Raw genomic sequence first — 22278 nt, 5'->3', positions numbered from 1 at the left:
ATTACCTGGGCAGTATCCAATGGTATTCCATTGAGTGTTGTCCAATTGTGTTTCCTGAATGAAATACTTCCACCCTTATCCTCCATCAAATATTATCTGTAATGCATTTTAGGGCTTCAGCACAGAGTATACATTTGTACTGTATATGATTGTTTGATAATCTTAAAACTGAACTCCAGGCATACAAATAAAATGATTACTAATGATCAGCTATTGCCAAACCTGGATTGATGTGTGTAATTGCTGGAAAATCTGCCTGCACTATGAAGATAGATGTTGCAATGAAGCACAGAACAAGCGGTCATCTGCTATTTCCTGTTAGAAACACCAGTCTGTGCTGCTGATTTCCTTTGCAAGGAGCGTCTGGTTCTATAATGGCAGAGCTTACATCCTTATGTTGGTACTGTCTGCTTTAGGCTTTCCAAGCTGCTAGAGCATGCTCATAGGATCCTCCCATACCTCGCTGACTAATTGTATGATGACACTGGACGGTGTACCTATCAGGATTAAGGCCCCTTTCACACAGGTGGACCGTTCAGATCCGCATGTCCGTTTTTTTGGCGGATCTGAACGGATGCCCCATGCATCTCTATGGGGCATCGGATGTCAGCGGAGGCATGTCCGCTGACATCCGATCCATCAAATCTGGACGGATGGAAACCCTATTTTCCATCCTTCCAGTGGATCGGATCGGATGAGAACGGACAGGCAGACCGTTCCCATCCGATTCCCCCATAGAGAACAGCGGGGACCTGACAGCTCTGTCTCCGCTCACAGCGCGGAGACAGAGCTGCCATCCGCATGCTGTGGCTGGATGGAGCACCCAGTGTTTTGAATGTTTAGGGCAGTGTGTCAAATGTCTGGAATGCAAGAGGTCTGCATCCTGGTCATTCATCCCTGGGTGCATACTGCTCTAAATGTAAGGCTCCTTTCACATGTGGAAGTCCATCGGCGGACTCCGTTTTTCTCAGCGGGGGATTGATCCGCCGATCCCCCGCTGAGAAAAATGGAGTCCGCCGACGGACTCCCCTGTGTGAAAGGGGCCTTACATTTAGAGCAGTATGCACCCAGGGATGAATGACCAGGATGCAGACCTCTTGCATTCCAGACATTTGACACACTGCCCAAAACATTCAAAACACTGGGTGCTCCATCCAGTCACAGCATCGGTCAGCCTCTTATAGAGTTTGAAAGGCTACCTGCAGCGGTGCTGGAATGGGACACCTTTGCTTGCAGCTAAACACCAGAGCCCCATGCACTGGGGCTTAATGGTTTTCTATGTGCCCTGTTCACATTACATGCAGCCTCCAGGTGATCCAGGGGACCATCCTGCCTCGCAGCTCTATTTCTAGTGTCTCTACTAGGGCTGCGCATCTTCACCTACCTCACGATTCAATTCGATTACGATTATTAGGGCACCGATTCGATACGATTCGATTCCGCGATGCATCACGATGCATCACGATTACTGCCCAATGCCCATGCCCAGCCCATAGTGCAAACATATAGGAGGTCTCCTCAGGGATGTGATAAATATATGGCGGTGTATAGAGGTGTCCTCAGGGTTGTGATAAATACATGGCGGTGTATAGAGGTGTCCTCAGGGTTGTGATAAATACATAGCGGTGTATAGAGTTGTCTTCAGGGATGTGATATATACATGGTGGTGTATGGGGGTCTCCTCAGGGATATCCGGGATGTGATATATACATGGTGGTGTATGGGGGTCTCCTCAGGGATATCCGGGATATGATATATACATGGTGGTGTATGGGGGTCTCCTCAGGGATATCCGGGGTGTGATATATACATGGCGGTGTATGGGGGTCTGAGGAGACCTCCATACACCGCCATGTATATATCACATCCCTGAGGAGATCTCCATACACCACCATGTATAAATCACATCCCTGAGGAGACCCCCATATACCACCATGTATAAATCACATCCCTGAGGAGACCCCCATACACCGCCATGTATATATCACATCCTGGATATCCCTGAGGAGACCCCCATACACCGCCATGTATATATCACATCCCTCAGGAGACCCCCATACACCACCATGTATATATCACATCCCTGATATCCCTGAGGAGACCCCCATACACCGCCATGTATATATCACATCCCTGAGGAGACCCCCATACACCGCCATGTATATATCACATCCCTGATATCCCTGAGGAGACCCCCATACACCGCCATGTATATATCACATCCCTGATATCCCTGAGGAGACCCCCATACACCGCCATGTATATATCACATCCCTGATATCCCTGAGGAGACCCCCATACACCGCCATGTATATATCACATCCCTGATATCCCTGAGGAGACCCCCATACACTGGTGTATGGAGGTCTTATCAGGGATACCAGGGATGTGATATATATTATATACATGGCATTGGATGGGGGTCTCCTCAGGGATATCCGGGTTGGATAATCTCCGGTGCTGTGACCATAATGGATAGTCCGGCTCCCCCTCTCCCTCAGTGTGCTCCCCCTGTCCGTCCCCTCACCTGGCTTTGCAGCTCCCTCTCTGTGTCATGTCAACAACATTTGTAATAGTATTTGAAGACTTAGATTAGTACCTGATCAGTGATAATGACAGTCACTGCAGATGCCTGAGCCAAGGAGGACTGGGAGTTGGGGTCCGGGACGCTCATCTGGGGGTCTCCCTCTGCCCACAGAGGCCTGTGTGAGGAGGATGGACATGGACACTTGCTGGAGGATGGTCAGGACACTCGCTGGAGGAGGACCAGCACGCATGTGGGAGCGGGGGATATTCGCTCTGACACTCAAGTCTCCCGCAGCAGACTGAGTGTCCGAGAGTAGAGATGACAGTCCTCACGTGCCCGATCCCGCCAGGAAGCCGACACTGCACTCCGGGAATCACAGGCAGTGAGACATTTCCCAATCTGTGCAGCTGCTGATCGGGAAGTGTCTCACTGAATGTGATTAGCGGTGAGTAGACATATGCCGGTTTTCGGTAATTCGATATATCGCGGTATTGCATAGCCACGGTATTGTTATTGTGGCATTTTTAAAATACCGAGTTTATCTGCTCCTGGGTCTGACTTGTGAATTGATACATTTCAGTGAGCTGGATGACTCATTCACTCACACCGCTCTCCCAGTAACTATAAACAAAAATGTTTACATTGTATCTTTTCCTTCCCTCTGCCAGGGAGAAAGGAAGTTTAACCTCTTAAAGACTGGATCTTTCTCTGACACTTGTTGCTTGCAAGTTAAAATCAGTTTTTTTTTTGCTAGAAAAGTACTTAGAACCCCAAACATTTTATATATATTTTTTAGCAGAGACCCTACAGAAAAAAAATGGCGATTGTTGTAATATTTTATGTCACACTGTATTTGCGCAGCAGTCTTTCAAACGCAATTAATAGACTTTAATGAATAAAAAAAACAAAAAAACGTAACAGTAAAGTTATCCCAATTTTTTTTTTTTTTTTGTTACACAGAGAATCGTGAGAGAATCGTGATCTTTATTCCAAGCTAAAAAATCGTGATCTCATTTTGGCCAGAATCGTGCAGCTCTAATATATATATATATATATATATATATATATATATATATATATATATATATATATATACACACACACACACACACGCATAGCAGCCCACATTACATTATTATATAGCCATCAAGCAGTGTCTGGCCTACCTGGTGATGACTGGTCCTGGCGCTCTGATCCGATGGCCTGGTCTTTAAAGGGGCAAATCCTTGCGATCCAGAAGTGGTTAAACCTGCAGGAGGACCGGTGTTTTTATCTATTAATGACTTTACTATTGCTTTAGGCCTGGTTCACATGTATGCGGGTTGGTGGTTCACATGTATGCGGGTTGGCGGTTCACATGTATGCGGGTTGGCGGCCCACATTTGCACAGGCATAGCAGCCCATTGATTTGAACGGGCTGCTATGCCCTCATTTTCCACGGAAAAAAGGTGCATGCAGCATTTTTTTAAAATTCAGTGGCCTTGAAATCCATCCTGCTTTTGCACCATGCGACTAACCTGCAGTTCCTGCTCTGGCAAGCTTTCTGCATTTTTTGTATACGTGGGCACGGCATTTAAAAACAGTTTGCGTGTGCAGCAAAGGCAGGTAAGTCGCATGGTGCAAAAGAAGGATGGATTTCATGGCCACTGCATTTTTTTAAATTCTGCATGCACCTTTTTTCAGCTGAAAACGCAGGCATAGCAGCTCAAGCCCATTCACATCAATGGGCTGCTATGCCTGTGCAAATGTGGGCCCCCAACCCGCATACATGTGAACCGCCAACCCGCATACATGTGAACCACCAACCCGCATACATGTGAACCACCAACCCGCATACATGTGAACCAGGCCTAAAGCGATAGTAAAGTAATTTATAAACAACACCTCCTTCAGGTTTAACCACTTCTTGACCACAAGGATTTGCCCTCTTAATGACCAGGCCATCGGATCGGAGCCGAGCGCCAGGACCAGTTATCACCAGTTAGGCCAGACACTGCTTGATGACCTATTTTAGGCCTGGTTCACAGAGTCTGTACTGACTGACTATATAATAATGTGCATAAGTGAACCAAAGCCCCTAAATTCAGCAATGAAATTGAAGTGAGGTGGAAATTTAATAATTTAAATTTAATAATAGAATACCGTGATAATACCGTATACCGTGGCAAAACCTTAATCAATTAATCGCAGCATGAAAATCTGATACCGTCACAAGCCTAGCGGTGAGCAGTGTCGGCTTACTGGAGGGATCAGGCATGTGTAAAGTGTGAACAGTGCACACCGTAGTCCATCTCATTCTCTCCAACAGTCAGGGACACTCGCTCCTCGTATCTCCTCTTGCAGCGACGCCGGGCGGCTGGGGATGACGTCAGCGGGAGGCGGGAAAAGAGGGCGCAGCTACGAATTTTAAAGAGCCATCGCTGTGCGGAGAGGGAGGGGGCGGCGCTTCATGACGTCATTAGGACATTGATTAAAGCCGGTCCCAGCATCGATGCAGAATCGCGGGTGGTCGAATCGCGATGCATCGATGCGACGATTAAATTCAGCAGCCCTAGTCTCTACGCACTGCAACAAAGCCGCTGTGCATAGAAATGTATGAAATGTCACACGGCAGTGCCCTTTAAAAGTGCAAGGCACCACTGATCAAAACTGACACTATTTTCACAGTAAGGCCTCTTTCACATGGGCGTTCTGTATGTCCGTATATCACCCCATCCGTTTGCGGGTGATATACGGACATAATGCATGTCAATGGGATTGCGGATGTCAGCGGATGACCATCCGCTGACATCCGATTTGCGTCCTTTCAGTTCTGTTCCGTTTTTTGGAACGGAACAGAACCCTATTTTTTCTTCCGTTTAAAAAACAGAAAGGACACAAAATCGGATGTCAGCGGTGTCATCCGCAATCCCATAGACATACATTATGTCCGTATATCATCCGCAAACGGATGGGATGATATGCGGACATATGGACCGGGTGACACAAGTGTCATCCGTGTCCATAAAAAAAAAAAAAAAAGTGACTGAACGGACGAAAAAAACGGAGCGCCCGTGTGAAAGAAGCCTAATACACATTTTCTGCTTTTTGTGAGTTTGTAAGCACATATAGTATGACAGAGGCCTTATTCTACATACATTTTGTAATGGAATAGGTTGTAAATGATTAATATTTAATATAATGATGCCACAAACAATATATTGAATCTATACCACTATTCACACATTTGAAGGTTTTATACAGGGAGTATATGCACTCACTGGCCACTTTATTAGGTACACCTTGGTAGTAGTTGGACCCCCTTTTGAATTCAGAACTGCCTTAATTCTTTGTGGCATAGATTTAACAAGGTGCTGGAAACATTTCTTAGAGATTTTGGACCATAGTGACAGGATAGCATCACGCAGTTGCTGCCAATTTGTGAGCTACACATCCATAATGTGAATCTCCCGTTCCACCACATCCCAAAGGTTCTCTATAGATTGAGATCTGGTGACTGTGGAGGCCATTGGAGTACAGTGACCTCATTGTCATGTTCAAGAAACCAGTGGTGAGATGATTTGAGCTTTGTGACATGGTGCATTATCCTGCTGGAAGGAGCCATCAGAAGATGGGTACACTGTAGTCATAAAGGGATGGACATGGTCAGCTCAGGTAGGCTGTGGTGTTTAAACAATGCTCAATTGGTACTAAGGGGCCCAAAGTGTGCCAAGAAAATATCCCCCACACCATTACACCACCACCAGCCTGAACGGTTGATACAGGGCAGGATGGATCCATTCTTTCATGTTGTGTATGCCAAATTTTGACCCTACTATTGTAATGTCGCAGCGGAAATCCAAGACTGATCAGACCAAGCAATCTTCCATTGTCCAAATTTGGTGAGCATGTGCGAATTGTAGCCTCAATTTCCTGTCCGTAGCTGATAGGAGTGGCACCTGGTGTGGTCTTCTGCTGCTGTAGCCCACCTGCTTCAAGTTGTGTTGTGCATTCAGAGATGGTATTCTACATACCTTGGTTGTAACGAGTGGTTGACTGAGTCAGTGTTGCCTTTCTATCATCTCGAACCAGTCTGGCCATTCCATTCTGACATCAACAAGGCATTTTTCTCCATACAACTGCGGCTCACTGGATATTTTCTCTTTTTCAGGCCATTCTCTGAAAACCCTAGAGATGGTTGTGCGTGAAAATCCCAGTAGATCAGCAGTTTATGAAATACTCAGACCAGCCAGTCTGGCACCAACAACCATGCCACGTTCAAAGTCACTTAAATCCCCTTTCTTCCCCATTCTGATGCTCGGTTTGAACGTCAGCAATTCTTCTTCACCACATCTAGATGCCTAAGTGCCTTGAGTTGCTGCCCTGTAATTGGCTGATTAGCTATTTGTGCTACCAAGCAATTGAACAGGTGTAACTTAATAGAGTAGCCGGTGAGTGTATATTTCTATTTTAATACATACATAATTACAGAGGTTGTTAACTTGATTTTATACAACCTTAACCACTTAAGGACAAAGGCTATTTCTGATACTTGTTGTTTACAAGTTAAAATCTGTATTTTTTGCTAGAAAATTACTTGGAACCCCCAACCATTGTATATATTTTTTAGAAGAGACCCTAGAGAATAAAAAGGAGATCATTGCAATACTTTACATCACACCGTATTTGTGCAGTGGTCTTACAAACGCTATTTTTTTTTTCAAAAATACACTTTTTCAATTTTTTGAGTAAAAAAATATGAAAACAGTAAAGTTAGCTCAGTTTTTTTCTATAATGTAAAAGATAATGTTATGCCGAGTAAAACAATACCTAACATGTCATGCTTTAAAATTGCGCACGCTCGTGGAATGGTGACAAACTTAGGTACCTAAAAATCTCCATAGGCGACGCTTTAAACATTTCTACAGGTTACCAGTTTAGAGTTACAGAGGACGTCTAGTGCTAGAATTATTGCTCTCACTCTAAGGCTCCTTTCAGACGGCCGCTCCGCTGCTTAAGTCCGCTGCGGGACTTTTTTTTTTTTTTTTCTGTCATCCGCTCCGTGTGCCCGCATATCATCCCATCCGTTTGCGGATGATATGCGGACATAATGTAAGTATATGGCACTGCGGATGTCAGCGGATGACACCGCTGACATCCGATTTTCCTTCCTTTCTGTTTTTTACACGGATGGAAAAATGGGGTTCTGTTCCATTCGTAAAAACGGAGCAGAACTGAAAGGAGGAAAATCGGATGTCAGCGGATGGTATTCCGCTGACATCCGCAGTGCCATTCACTTACATTGATGTCCGCAAATAAATAGGATGATTTGCGGACACACGGAGCGGCCGTGTGAAAGGACCCTTACGATCATGGCGATACCACGTTTGGAGCTTCACAATATTTACTATTTACTAATACTACATTCACTACTAAAATAACTAATTTTGCTTAGTGAATCAACCCCACATTCTAAAGTTCATCTGTCTATTGAAAATGTGGCAGACTATTCTTTAGGGTTTAATAAAAGAGAATTATGGCCAAAGCTTGTTTGGCCATACTTCTCTTCTGGGTCACAGGAGTGCACTTGCTTGTGCCCTTTTGTGACCCAGAATCAAACAAAAAGAAGGCTAAAGCCTGCTGTCAGATGATGTCACAGAGCCGGTCCAGGCTCTTGAAGGATCCCAACAATAATGTCAGGATCCACCCTGATGCCTGACCAGCAGCTGGCTCGGTCTCTGAGCATGCCATTGAGACCTTGAGCCAGCCACTCCCTACCAGCGTCCAGTGAGCGCTGGAGGGGGCATAGCAAAAAGCCAAGAATGACAGTCACGCCTCTCTGCTCACAGCAGACCAAGAACTGAGCAATCATCAGTTCTCAGGCTTAGATATGGCAAGGAACAGCGACAGCATTGAGGGGAGTATGTATGTTTGTGTCAATGACAGCCGATGCAGCTGCTATGGGGCCTGGAGTGGGAGGGAGGTCATAAGGGAGTTTGTTAAAGGATAAGTTCCCCTTTCTGAATAGGTTACATGTTCCAACCTATTCAGAAAGGGAGGAACATGTAACATGTTCCAGGCTCCCCCCCAATCCCTGCCTCAGAGTGACAGTGGACGGGGGATCTTTTCCTCACACCCACTGTCACAATTCAAAAAAAGCACAGCCGTGCGATACTCCACCCACATGGCTGTGTCATTTATCCACAGTTTCCTGTCAATGGATAGGCCACAACTACTGTCAGCCACCGTAGCGGACTGCTTGTAGTTTTGAATGAACAGAGAGTGCTGAAGAGCCCTCTTGTAGTTCATTCATAAACCCTGTGTGAGTGTGGAGAGTTGTGTTCAGGGAGAAAGAGCCTGAGAGTGGTAGATCTGGACGGTCCGTGTTTTAGCATCGTTCCTGATTGGTGCTTCCGCCAGGCTGAACCAGCTGGAGGAGTCATTCTGTTTCCCATTGGATCGGACAGGAGCCGTATCATTTAAATATATTGCTGGGCTCTTATTCATTCATTTTGTGGCAAGCGCATAGCGTGACCCTCACTTTATCACGGGTTGAGAAGCCATAATATTGCGGTGGAGGAGTTTCTGTTTCTACACTTTGCACATCATATATATAGTGCTGGGCTCTTATTCATCTAATTTGTGGTAAGTGCATAGCGTGGTCCTCAATTTATCACGGATTAAGAAGTCATAATATTGCGGTGGAGGAGTTTCTGTTTCTACACCCTGCACATCTTATTTGGACTATACTTTTTATGAACATATGTTATTATTTGGATGTGACATTTATTGCTTCATTTAAGCACATGGTTTGATCATTTATGTTTCAAGTTAAGCGCGGCTTTATTTTTATATTTTGTATTTTGGTGTGTTCCCACTTCAGCTGCAGCTTTTGTATAATTTTACATTTTCTATTTGTGTTCACTTTATTCACAATTTACTTTAATTCAGAGTGTGTTTAGCGCGGTTATTTTTGGTATTGATTCATAAACCCTGCATCTTTGTAAATGTCAGCACTGAAAGCTACAGGGCTTGTTTGCAGAAGCCTGACATTGCACCCCTGGTCTACTGATCACGGATATAATGCTCCCCAGGCTTCTGCAGGAAAAAATAATTGCACATTTTCTTTCTGCAAAAATGTGTACATTTATTTTTCTTTCTTTCTTTCTTTCTTTCTTTCTTAAAAGGTGAACTTATCATTTACGGAAAGCTAAAATGTTAAAAGAGAAGTATGGACTTTCCCCACAAAAATAAAAAAACAAAACAAGTTATACTCACCTAGGTGGATGATGCATCGATCCAATGCTGTATCTGTCCCCTGCTGGCTCTGCACTGAGGTCTTTAATCGCTCAGGTCTCAGGATTCTGTGGACAGAGTGCCAGGGACTGTCAACCTCTGGCTCTCTGCTCTGCCCCTACCTCGCTAAAGCACTGGGCTGTGGAGGGGCTGGCTTAGTGGATTGTTGAGAGGCTGAGCAAGCTGTTGGTCCAGGCTTCTGGGCGGATCCTGACCATATGGTCAGAATCTTTTCAGATCCTGGACCAGCTTTGTGACGTCAGCAGACTGAGGGCTTTAGCCCGCTGTCGGCTGAAAATGGATCACAGGTGTGCAGAGAGAACTGCACTCCTGTGATCTATAGAAGCTTTGGCTATATTTCTCCTTTAAGTTTCCAGTACAGAATGGCTGAAGTCAGACCTCAAAATGGCCACGGGTCCCTCTCTGTGCAGTAAGAAGCATTTAAATAAAAAAACAAATGGATTCCTCCATCCACACAAGTGAGGTGGATGGAGGAATCCTCCCTGCTGTGCTTTTGTATTCAGACAATGGAACTTCACGCGTCACAGAGCCGGACCAGGCTTTGCAGGGATCCCTACAATAATGTCAGGATTCAGATGCCTGACTGACAGCTGGCTCAGCCTCTTAAGGGCCATACACACTATAAGATTTTCTGAAGACTTTTTCCTTCAGATTTACCTTTTCTATGTAGTGCAAGGGCCTGCCAGATTGCATACAAATTGAAAGTGTTTAGGTTTGACCTCATATATGGTTTTGGTAAGTCTAAAGGAAAAAGTCTTCAGAAAATCTTATAGTGTGTATGGCCCATTATTGAGCTGCAGGGAGCCTGACCAACCACTCCCACCTCCTCCACAGTCTGACGCTCCAGTGAGCGCTGAACGGGCAGACAACATAGTATTGACCGACAGTCACTGCTCTGTCCTTAGAGCAGTCCTGAGAACCGAGCAATCAGAGGTCTATGATCACTCAGTTCTCAGTGTAGACTTGGAGGGGGACAGCTGCAGCATCAGATCGAGAAGTAATGCATTCTATTCTAAACTTTCTGTGTAACAGAATCCCCCTCTGTACTTACCTGAGCCCATTCCCGATCCAGCACTGTGCATGAGAGCAGAGGTTCTCCCGGCAAATTCATAGCAGTAGGAGCCATGGGCTCCCACTGCTGTCAATAAAATGATGGGACGAGGAGCGGGGGACCGGACCGAGCCACCCGGTCTGTGTCAATGGACAAGGCGGCTCAGCAGCGAGTCTGCACAAGTGTCCTATAGGAAGCGGCTTCCTATGGAGCCACTCGCCGAAGATTAGGTGCCAGTGGGGGACCCCTGAAGAAGAGGATCAATGGTTTTGCACAGAGCAGGTAAGTATGACATGTTTATTGATCTATTCTTTTTAAAAAGGAACCTTTAATATCCCTTTGTGGGCAGAGTTCAGCTTTAAGGTCAATGACATGCACTGACACAGCTGACGCTGCAAGCTTCCACAGAGAGCTAGCCAGGGTTCCCTATCATTACTGTGCTATAGGGGGTCACATAACTTGTGGTTACACCCTTGGCCATTGCTATATAGAGCAGGGTTTCTCAACCAGGGTGCCTTGAGGTTTCTTCAGGGTTGCTTTGCCAAAAGGTCTAAAAATTGACTCAAAATTATATACAAGCCTGTGGGTAGATGAAACCTGCCTTTTAGTTACATAAAGCCACAGAAATTTGTACACCCTTACAACCTTCTAGCTGCCAACCTCCTAGCAACCAATAACATTATCAGTTGATAAGGAGGATTTCCGTTGCCTGCATAGCATCCTTGTTTGACCCTCCTCTGCCCCTCTCCATCAGCTTTGGGGTCTTATTATCTAAGCGATGGAGAAAAACACTAAAATACTAGTCAAATACACTTTTGCTGTGGAAGACTATATTTCCTCTTACATTGGGTGTCCTACGTGCTGCGTTAGAATAGTTTTTACATTTTAGAATGGGGCGCCTCAAGACTGTTAAGATAATTTTGGAGAATACCTTGACTGAAAAGCGCTTGAGAAACACTGCTCTAGGGTTCCTCCAGAGGCAACTAGGGGCTCCTTAACCACTTTACCACCGGAGGATTTTGCTGTCTCACGTCCAGGCCACTTTTTGCGATTTGGCACTGCATTATTTTAACTGACAATTGCGCAGTCGTGCGATGCTGAAGCCAAAAAAGATGTATGTCCTTTTCCCCCCCCCCAAATAGAGCTTTCTTTTGGTGGTATTTGATCACCTGTGCGATTTTTACTTTTTGCGCTATAAACAAAAAAAAGCGTAAATTTTGAAAAATAACAATATATTTCACGTTTTTTTATATGAAATTCCCCCCCTCCCCCAAAAAAATGTAAAAATCTAAATTTTTTTAAATTTTTGGCCAATTTGTTTTCTGCTACCTATGTTTGGTAAAAAAAAAAAATCACAATAAGCGTATTTTGATTGGTTTGCGCAAAAGTTATTGTGTTTACTAACTAAGGGAAAGATTTCTGTCATTTTTGGTGTTTTTTTTTTTTAACGCGTAATGGCGGCGATCTGTGATTTTTTTGCGGGACTGCGACATTGCGGCGGACAGATCGGACCCTTGACTGACATTTTTTGACACTTTTGGGGGTACCAGTGACATTACTGCAGTAATCAGTGCTATAAATATGCACTGTTACTGTAAAAATTACACTGGCAGGGAAAGGGTTAATTTTATTGGAGAGGGAGGGGTTAATGTATGCCTGGTGCTTACTAACGTATGTGTGGGGGGAGGTGACTGAGTGACAGAAGGACAGATCGCATGTTCAGCTATGCTGAACCCTGCAATCTGACCCTGCCTGTCACTTAGGAGATCCGCCCGCTCTGTTTACACAAGCGGGCGGATCTCCAAACTAGCCATGGCCGCCGCTCCTCCCCTGGCCCGACTCCCGCTGTGACTGAACACAGCGGGAGCGAGCCTCCGGCAGCGCGCGCACGCCGTCCGCAGGTGGCGGAGTCCAGCGACGTAGGTCTACGTCGCTGGACGATAACGAGCCACATTGCTGCAGTAGCAGCAATGTGACTGGAGGTAAAGTGGTTAAGCAATTTCTGCTTCTCAGATAAGTTTACACTGACACCATTGATCTCTGTAGCGATCTGTAAGGGGTAACGCTTCTCACCGACCATAAATGCAATAAGAGTTCTTCGCACTGACCATCACACTAATGCATGATGAGTTGTAGATCTAGTAATTATTAGCAGGGGTTCCATGAGACTGCTGGAAAGTTATTTCCAGGGTTCCTCTGTGTTGGAAAGGTTGAGAAGGGCTGCTATAGATCTATAACATGAGACTTTTAGCAGTAAGTACATACTATATCATGTCACATCACTGAGGATGATCAGTTACACCCAGCTGGTATTTTTCATACTTTTCTGTTGTATTGTTAGGCTGTAAAAATATTTCTATATATCAGAGAGAGTATAGGAAGAGATAGAATGACTCAGTGTTTGGATGATAGAGTAATAGAACACTTCTGGTATATGTAGGTCTTCACACCAGGAAGGAGGAATACTGAGAACACAGAGATAGCAGGATCCCCCCCAATGAGGACAACTGAAGGGGGTCAGGTGTTCCATGTCCTCATTGCCTCCACACGCTGGTACCTGTAGTCCTACAGACTGTTGACAGTCACACAGCACAGCCCCGCTCTATTTTCTGTCAGCAGCTCTGTACACGTATAGTCTTCCATATATATCCCCAGACAGCCACCTACCTCCTATCAGTAGGTATTATGCCCCTCTTGCCAAGCTGCGGCCGCACTTACCTGCTCTTTCCTTTCTTTTCCTTTACTTCCTCTTTCTAAGAAGTGACAGCAGTCATACGCGCCAGCTGAGACACTGCGACACCCAGTGGCCGGAGGAATTAGTACACCTATCCCATGACTGCATTACCCCTCCCATAACAGCTCATAAACAGCATTAGTGAAAGCTAAATGTAAACCACCTACTATGATGTTAAGGCCCGTACACACGTACCGATCGTCGGCATACAAACGTCGGTGGACGAAGGATCTGCCGATTGTACGCGTGTTAGTATGGTGCCTCCGACAGATGTCTGCGCACAATCCGCGGACAAAAGTCTTTCGTGCAAACATGAAAATATTTGTATGCCGACACCAGAACGGACGATTGTTCGCCTGTCAGTACACAATTCGGCCGACAGACCGCAGATTTGCAAGACTGGGCATGCTCAGAAAATAGAAAACACAGGGAAAGTTAACCATTACATGACATCACTTCTGCAGTCGGCGGACAAAATTCTTGTGCTGTCCTTGTGCTGTCTTTGCACTTTTCAGCAGACACCGACATCCCGGGGAGAAAAGAGGAACATTTGTAAGCCGACCATCGGTACGTGTGTACGGGGCTTTAGACTACAGGTAGCTGTTTTCAGAGTAAACACGGCAAGGAACAACAACAAAAAAAGATACATAAAGTATATGCTGTTTGTCAAAAATGTTATATTGGTATTTAACCCATTCTGGACCGGAAGGTTTTACCAACCTAAAGCGGAGTTCCACCCAAAAGTGGAACTTCCGCTTTAAATAGTCCTAACCCCCTGACATGCCACATTTGGCATGACATTTTTGGGGGGGGGGGAGCGGGTACCTAGTTTGACATGTACCCGCTCCCACTTCCGCTCGGAGCGCTGCGGCGCCCTGAGCGGAAGTTCTCCTCTCTCCCTCCCTCCCTGAAATCTTCTGGGACATGTCAGAGGTTTGCCGGCCAATCACGACGCATAGCGCGACTCGCGCATGCGCAGTGCATAACCGGCTGTGAAGCCGCAAACTGTCACAGCCGGGTGCCCACATCAGTGATGCCGGCGCCGCAGAGCAGAGAGGGAGAAGACGGCGCATCGCTGGACCGTGGGACAGGTGAGTGTGCGGTTAGGCTGGAACTCCGCTTTAATGACCAAGTCATTTTTTTGCGATATGGCACTGCATTATTTTAACTGACAATTGCGCAGTCGTGCGATGCTGAAGCCAAAAAAGATGTATGTCCTTTTTTTCCCCCCAAATAGAGCTTTCTTTTGGTGGTATTTGATCACCTGTGCGATTTTTATGTTTTGCGCTATAAACAAAAAAAGAGCGACAATTTTGAAAAAAAAATAAAAATAAAAAATATTTTTTATTTTCTGCTAAAAAAACAGCCAATAAAAAAATGTAAAAAATAATTATTTTTCATCAATTTAGGCCAATATGTATTCTGCTACATATGTTTGGTAAAAAAAATCCTGAAAAGTGTATATTGATTGGTTTGCACAAACGTTTTAGCGTCTTTAAACGATGCAATATTTTTATGGAATTTTTATTTATTTTTACTAGTAATGGCAGACAAATCAGACAGCTAACGGACACTTTTGACACTTTTTTTGACCAGTGACATTAATACAGTGATCAGTGCTAAAAAAAAAAATGCACTGTCATTGCACTAATAACACTGGCAGGGAAGGGGTTATAATCAGGGGCGATCAAAGGGTTAAGCATGCTTACTAACTGTGGGGGGGGGGGGGGGGGGGGTTACATTGACTGTGAAAAGACAGAGATCCGGGTTCTCAATCTTGTCCCCTTGCAGAACGGGGATCTGCCTTGTTTACATAGGCAGATCCCTTTCTGCCTCTCCCGGGGATGATTGCGGGTGGCTTGCAGACATGGGGTCCGCTGGACCCGTTGATTGACATCCCCGCTAGCCAATCATGGCGCGATCGCACCCCTGGTGGAGTGATGACCCCATCTAGTGGCTATTTAACAAAACAACGTACAGTTACGTTGTTTCCTGCAATAGCGCCACTTTGCCGCAGTGTATATGTGACGGCTGGTTGACAAATGGTTAAAGCAGAGCTCCACCCAATAGGCTTCTCCTCTGCTGCCACATTTGGCACCTTTTGGGGGGGAATGGGTATCTGGTTTTGACCGTGGCGAACAGAGTCGGAAGTTTGCCCCCCTCTCCTTACCCCACAGCCAGGCCCATTCACAAAGCGCAGAGCGCTTCGCACATTGCTCATTAGGAAACCGGCTGTGAAGCAGTTTTGACCTGAGGTATGTGTTTGTTTTCTTATGTGTTCACTAAACATGTATTTATAGAAAAACAGGTAATGGTAGTTTGAGCAATAAACATTTGATGCTTGCACTTTCCCACCTATGTTTAACCACTTGCCGCCCGCAGACAAATGACAGCATCTCATCAGTGCCCATCAGTGCAGCCTATCAGTGCCCATCATTGCAGCCTCATCAGTGCACATCAGTAAAGGATTACTTATTGAAAGCTGAAAATTGGCCTGGGCAGGAAGGGGGTGAAAGGGCCCTGTATTGAAGTGGTTAAACCAATCACTGGGGGATCTGACCATTGCCATAGTTATCGCATAGTTATCCCAAGCTTCGACCAGTACTTACAGTTATTACTGCATGCATTTACTTATTTATTTCCTTTAGTGAATTGACTTTTGTATGTGATATTTAACAAGCGTTTTTGGTGTTTCCGTTAAATACCGCATGCGAACGATAGTGAATTGACATTTTCGTGTGACCGACATAACGCATGCGATAACCTTTTGGTGAATTGTGCCCTATATCTTTACAATTATGCCAGGACACACATGCGGCCAAACTATTTTTCAATCCAAGCCCCCTTCGTCCCTTTCCCCCAGCTGTATACAACCTAAACTACTATGAAAAGCTGTGTCATGCTAACCTATGAGCTAATGCAGGCTCCTTTCAGTTGCTGGTACCTTATATCATAGAAACAGCTGCTGATTGTGGGAATGCTGATTCAGAGAAAGGCAGGCAGCGATGACTCTGCTTGAGCACCTGCTGCTGTAGTTATCCTCAAGTCAGGGGATATAAAAGTTTAGATTTATAACACGGTCTGGTCCACCTTCAAGGCTAAGGTATTTTAAAAAATTTGCAGCTTTGTAAAATGTTCATTCATTTTTTGTCATACCTGGTGGAAGCCTGACCGAAAAACTCCCAGTTAGAAATTGATACATCCTGCCTTGTTGCCAGGTTGCTAATACACAAAACTGTTATTACATAGTTACATAGTTAGTGAGGTTGAAATAGACACCAGTCCATCCAGTTCAACCTATGATGAGTGTGTGCAGTATTTTTTTTTTCTTTTTTCTTTTTTTCATATCTTTATTTTTTTTTTTAAATGTTTTCCCATTTTACAGACAAAAAAAAAAGAAGAGAGAGAAAGAAGTAAAAAAAAAAAAGGGGGGGAGCAAGGGGGAAGGAGAGAACCACTGTTTTTAACTCCTGTAATGCTGGCCATACACTAGCTGAAAAATTGTTAGAAATTCTGTCATTTGGTGCGTTCGTCTGTTTTTCCTCCAGTTAATGGGCACAAATAGAAAATCGGTAGAAAAACTTTTCAGAGCTGAAAAAAATTGAAGTAACAGTTTGGAAAATTCTGCTGATCGAATGATAAATTGAAAGGTTAATGGGTTTCTTGCCCGAACTGTTTGCACTAGGGCTAGGCATATGTGACAAAATGAAGGAAAAACTGATTAATTTATGTCTATTGAACGATTTTTTGATCAACATTCGGTCGTTACATGATGGCACGATCGTTTGCTCTCACGGCTGAGTGTTCGTTTTTCGAAAATTCGTTTGAACGATTTTTTTGTATAGTGTATGGCCAGTATAAAGCCCCGTACACACGTACCGATTGTTGGCCGTAAATATTCGGCCAACGTCCGATCGGCCGATTGTCGGCTTGTTAGTATGATGATTCCGACAACCGACTGCGACTTTTCGGCCGAACAAAATCTGGTGTGCATGCTATAAAATTTTTGTTGGCCGTCACCAGAACGGCCGATTGTTCGTCAGTCAGTACAGATTTCAGCCGGCAACAGTCAGATGAGCAAGACTGGGCATGCTCAGAGAAGAAAAAACACAGGGAAAGTTAACCATCACATGACATCACTTCTGAAGTTGGTTTCTGTCAGCCAACAAAAGTCCAGTGCAAGTCTAGAGCACATTTCAACCAACAAACAACACTGGACAAAAGACAGCCGATCGTTCGTCCGACAATCGGTGTGTGTGTACGGGACTTTAGTGTACAACAGTTTTCTTGTCCTGGCAACAGGCAACAGTTTTCATGTGAAACACACACAGCTTAATTTGTGTTCTCCACAGAAGGAAGTTACCAACTGCTATTTTGGTGCATTTTTTTTTGCTGCATTATTTCAAAAATGTCACCAGCTCAGTTTCTCTGCATACATTTCTATACAGCAGGATTTGATTCTTGTAGTTTTTCTGCATTCTGCTTCTGTCGGATCTGCATTTGTCATGGTGCTGTATATGTGGATATGTAATCAGTTATATAACCAGTTGAATGACTGGTTATAAGACTGAGGAGTTTTTCAAGCGCTTTTAATTATTAAAAAAAAAAAGTTTCCCTTTAAAATTAATATATGTGTTCACACTGTGGCGATGCGCTTCCAGTGCGGTGAAAAAAAAATCCTGCTTGCATAATTTTTGGAGTATGTTTGAGATGTTTAAAAAACCGCACCAAAAACACACCTTTCCATTGTAATCAATAGAAAAAGCAGTAAAAATGCACCCGTGATACATTTTTGGTGCGGTTATAAGTCACATGTCCTTTAAAAAATGCACCGCAAATACGGTAAAATCACGGCATAATTGCGTTTTGCTGTGGATCATTGTGAAAGTAGCCTTATCATTCATGGCATGCCTTGAACTCAAAGCTTAAAGCGGAGTTCCACCCAAAAGTGGAACTTCCGCTCTTGTTTGACAGGTACCATTCCCCACTTGTGGGATACGGCGCCGCGGCACCGTCCCTTGGAAGTTTGGCCCATTCCTCCTTCCCCCGCTGCCGAGCCAATAGGAGTGCACAGCGCATGCGCAGTAGGGACCCGCCCGTGAAGCCGCAAGGCTTCACTGCTGGGTTCCCCTACCGGCAATGGCGACAGCCAATAGAAACATCGGCTGCGGTGCTGACATCGCTGGATTCCAGCACAGGTAAGTGTCCTAATATTAAAAGTCAGCAGCTACAGTATGTGTAGCTCTGCCTCAACTGTGCCTCATCCGTGCCTCATCCATGCCTCATCCATTCCACATCCATGCATCATCCATGCCACATCCATGCATCATCCGTGCCACATCCATGCATCATCCGTGCCACATCCATGCCACATCTGTTCCACATCCATGCCTCCTCCATGTCACATCCGTGCCCACCCATGCCACATCCGTGCTCATCCATGCCACATCAGTGCTCATAATTGTCACGCCAGTGCTCATCCTTGCCACATTGCTCATCCATGCCACGTCAGTGCTCATCCGTGCCACATCCATGCCACGTCAGTGCTCATCCGTGCCACATCAATGCCACATCTGTGCCACATCAGTGCTCCTCCGTGCCACATCCATGCCACGTCAGTGCTCATCTGTGCCACATCCATGTCATGTCAGTGCTCATCCGTGCCACATCCATGCCACATCAGTGCTCATCCGTGCCACATCCATGCCACGTTAGTGCTCATCCATGCCTCATCAGTGCTAATCTGTGCCACATTCATGCCACGTCAGTGCTCATCCATGCCACATCCATGCCATGTCAGTGCTCATCCGTGCCACATCCATGCCATGTCAGTGCTCATCCATGCCACATCAGTGCTTATCAGTGCCACATCCATGCCACATCAGTGCTCATCAGTGCCACATCCATGCCACGTCAGTGCTCATCCATGCCACATCTATGCCACGTCAGTGCTCATCCCTGCCACATTAATGCCACATCTGTGCCACATCAGTGCTCATCCGTGCTACATCAATGCCATGTCAGTGCTCATCCATGCCACATCCATGTCATGTCAGTGCTCATCCGTGCCACATCAATGCCACATCAGTGCTCATCCGTGACACATCCATGCCACATCAGTGCTCATCCATGCCTCATCAGTGCTCATCTGTGCCACATCCATGCCTCATCAGTGCCTATCTGTGCCACAGCCATGCCATGTCAGTGCTCATCCAAGCCACATCCATGCCATGTCAGTGCTCATCCATGCCACATCAGTGCGCATCAGTGCCACATCTATGCCACGTCAGTGCTCATCAGTGCCACATCCATGCCATGTCAATGCTTATCCATGCCACATCCATGCCACATCAATGCTCATCCGTGCCACATCAGTGCTCATCCCTCATCCGTGCCACATCCATGCCACGTCAGTGCTCATCCGTGCCACATTAGTGCCACTACAGTGCTCATCAGTGCCCTACAGTGACTCACAGAATTGTAATGGGAAGTCAGGAAATGACAGTGCTCCCTGCATGTTGGGCCTCTGTATGTGGCTAGGCTGTAGAAAAGTGTCATACATGGGGTATCGCAATACTCAGGAGGAGTAGCAGAATGTATTTTGGGGTGTCATTTTTGCTGTATACATGCTATGTATTAGAAATATCTTATAAATGGACAACGTGTAAAAAAAAAATGCGTTTTCATTTTCTTTCCACATTTTCCAAAAACTTGTGGAAAAAAATGACATGTTCAAAAGACTCATTATGCCTCCTAGATTATATGTTGGGGTATTTGCTTTCCAAAATGGGGTCATTTTGTTGGATTTTCTATTTTCCTGGTGCTCTACGGCCTTCAAAACTGTGATAGGTTGTCAGGAAATGATATGTGTAATTTTTGCTTCTAGAACACCTGACGGTGCTCCTTGGATGTTTGCCCTCTGTATGTGGTCATGCTGTGGAAAAGTCCCACACATGTGGTATCCCCATACTCAGCAGGAGTAGCAGAATGTATTTTGGGTGTAATTGCAAGTATGCCAATAAAGTTTGTGAGGAAAAACTTTGTAATATGACCATTTTGTGAAAAAGAAAAAAACTTTTTTAAAAAATCTTAATTTTGCAAAGAATTGTGACAAAAAATTACAACTTCAAAAAACTCACCATGCTTCTTACTAAATACCTTGGAATGTCTATTTTCCAAAAAGGGGTAATTTGGGGGATATTTGTACTTTACTGGCTTGTTAGGGTCTCGAGAATTGAGATAGGCCGTCAGTACATCAGGTGTGATCAATTTTCATTGATTGGCACCATATCTTGTAGAATCTATAGCCTTCACAAAGACCAAAAAATTTAAACTTATTTGGGTTATTTTTACTAAAGATATGTAGCAGTATAAATTTTGGCAAAAATGTATGAAGAAAAATTACTACATTTGCAAAATTTTAAAACCGAAACAAAGAAAAATGCATTTTTTTTTACAAAATGTTTGGTCTGTTTTCATTTATAGCGCAAAAAACAAAAAACCCAATGATGATTAAATACCACCAAAAGAAAGCTCTGTTTGTGTTAAAAAAAAGACGAAAATTTCATATGGGTACAGTGTTGCATGACTGAGTAATTGTCATTCAAAATGTGAGAGCACTGAAAGCTGAAAATTGGTCTGGTTAGGAAGGGGGTTTAAGCAGTGGTGGGATTCAAAAATTTTAGTAACCAGTTCCAACTTTCCCAGCAGAATGACGAGCGTGCCCCCTTTCAATGCACAGTGACCAGCGTGCCCCCTTTTAATGCAGAATGACCAGCGTTCCCCCTTTCAATGCACAGGGACCAGCGTGCCCCCCTTTCAATGCACAGTGACCAGCGTGCCCCTCTTTCAATGCACAGTGACCAGCGTGCCCCCTTTCAATGCACAGTGACCAGCGTGCCCCCCTTTCAATGCACAGTGACCAGCATGCCCCCCTTTCAATGCACAGTGACCAGCGTGCCCCCCTTTCAATGCACAGTGACCAGCGTGCCCCCTTTCATTGCAGAGAGACCAGCGTGCCCCCTTTCAATGCACAGTGACCAGCGTGCCCCCCTTTCAATGCACAGTGACCAGCGCTGCGTGCCCCCCTTTCAATGCACAGTGACCAGTGCTGCGTGCCCCCCTTTCAATTTACAGTACTGCGTGCCCCCCTTTCAATGCAGAGAGAGCAGCGTGCCCCCTTTCAATGCACAGTGACCACAGCATTGCCCCCAATGATTGCAGAGTGCCACAGCATTGCCCCCAATGATTGCAGAGTGCCACAGCATTGCCCCCAATGATTGCAGAGTGCCCAGAGCATTGCCCCCAATCATTGCAGAGTGCCCACAGCATTGCCCCCAATCATTGCAGAGTGCCCACAGCATTGCCCCCAATGATTGCAGATTGCCCACAGCATTGCCCCCAATGATTGCAGAGTGCCCACAGCATTGCCCCCAATGATTGCAGAGTGCACACAGCATTGCCCCCAATGATTGCAGAGTGCCCACTGCAGAGTGCCAGCGATCCCCCCGCGAGACCCATGCACTTACCTCACGGACGGTCACGCAGCTTCTCTTCAGTCCCCGGCTCCCCGCGTCTCCTCGTCCAATGGCACTGGGTTTGCCTTTCGGCCAATCAGGAAGCGGGAGGATTTTTATTATAAGCAATTGGAGTCTTTGTTAGAGTTGGGTT

General features: G+C 45.3%; 1 protein-coding gene across 3 annotated transcripts in view; it reads right to left on the bottom strand.

Annotated features, from left to right (window-relative positions):
- RNF31 (ring finger protein 31) overlaps positions 1-13664 on the bottom strand; it is a 129373-nt gene extending 115709 nt beyond the window's left edge. For 2 of the 3 annotated variants that reach the window (XM_082269223.1, XM_082269224.1), the window contains exon 1: positions 13593-13662. The gene's annotated coding sequence lies outside the window, so the exon portion shown is untranslated. Of the gene's footprint in view, positions 1-13592 lie in introns of all 3 variants that reach the window. The other variant, XM_082269225.1, reaches the window with a different exon arrangement.
- Between the last annotated feature and the right edge of the window lie 8614 nt (positions 13665-22278).

The sequence above is a fragment of the Pelophylax lessonae genome (assembly GCF_965119305.1).
Source record: "Pelophylax lessonae genome assembly, chromosome: 1".
Classification (NCBI taxonomy): Eukaryota; Metazoa; Chordata; class Amphibia; order Anura; family Ranidae; genus Pelophylax; species Pelophylax lessonae.
Note: the sequence above shows the minus strand (reverse complement) of the source record. Positions and strands in the feature narration are given on the sequence as shown.